The sequence below is a fragment of the Nannospalax galili genome, unplaced genomic scaffold, assembly GCF_000622305.1.
Source record: "Nannospalax galili isolate Female #2095 unplaced genomic scaffold, S.galili_v1.0 scaffold383, whole genome shotgun sequence".
Classification (NCBI taxonomy): Eukaryota; Metazoa; Chordata; class Mammalia; order Rodentia; family Spalacidae; genus Nannospalax; species Nannospalax galili.
This window is the reverse complement of record NW_008351346.1, coordinates 4,302,957-4,303,785: the sequence shown is the minus strand read 5'-3', so window position 1 is coordinate 4,303,785 and position 829 is coordinate 4,302,957. Positions and strand designations below refer to the sequence as shown.

Here is an 829-nt window from a genome sequence, read left to right as displayed (position 1 = left end):
TCCTCCAACTACTCCCATATCTCCCTGTCACTTTTTTCTGATAACTTCATGTACTCTTTCTTCTTCTTTGATTTATTTATTTATTTTTTATGGGGCTTTTGGCTACTTTAACATTCCCCCTTCTGAAGAGATAGCCCTAAAATCTTTTAAGGATTACATAAAAGCTCCCAAATATTTTCAACATTTTTGGCTTTTGGAATGGAGTAGGTTGCTAAGAGGCCCAAGGACATTGTGAGTTTTAGCCAAGAAACTGGCTACTTTTCTTTGGGGTCTTTTTACCCTAACTACCTAGTGAATTCCTACCTCCTATTCTTTTTTTTTTTTCTTTCACTAACCTGGTGATTGACTGTGCCATGAGGCCCACAGCCAGTGAATAAGGTCAGCAGTTATTCTTCGAGGACTCTAGCACACTAAGTCAATAGCCAATACCTGTGTGACTTAGCTTCGATCTACCTCCTATTCTTATCATACCATCCTCTGAAGAGGTTACGCAAATTGCCAAAAGGGAATTGGGTCGCAGATCTCTCTGGCTTCTTCCAAGCTGAACAGGGACACAGGGTGAAGCAATTGGAGTACCCTTTCAGTGGGTCTATCTAAAAGCCTCCCAAACTGCATAACTGTTATCTTGAGGAGGAAAAGTCTTTGAATGGTGAATAGGAGATGTGAAGGAGCCGTAAAGGCAAGCATAATTAGCATTACACGTTCTAGACAGGGAGCTAGAAAAAAGTCAGAACAGGGCAATTTTCGAATGTTCATATGAGAGTCCATTGGAATTTCCTGACAAGGGCTTCCAAAAGCATCCCTCTATTGGGTTCCTCCTCATTTTTCT

The 829-nt window shown here is 40.9% G+C and overlaps 1 non-coding gene across 1 annotated transcript; it reads right to left on the bottom strand.

Moving 5' to 3' along the window:
- Positions 1-322: 322 nt before the first annotated feature.
- Positions 323-449, bottom strand: LOC115066812. The gene has a single exon (XR_003846254.1). It is a non-coding gene; the product is annotated as a small nucleolar RNA SNORA3/SNORA45 family (small nucleolar RNA).
- Between the last annotated feature and the right edge of the window lie 380 nt (positions 450-829).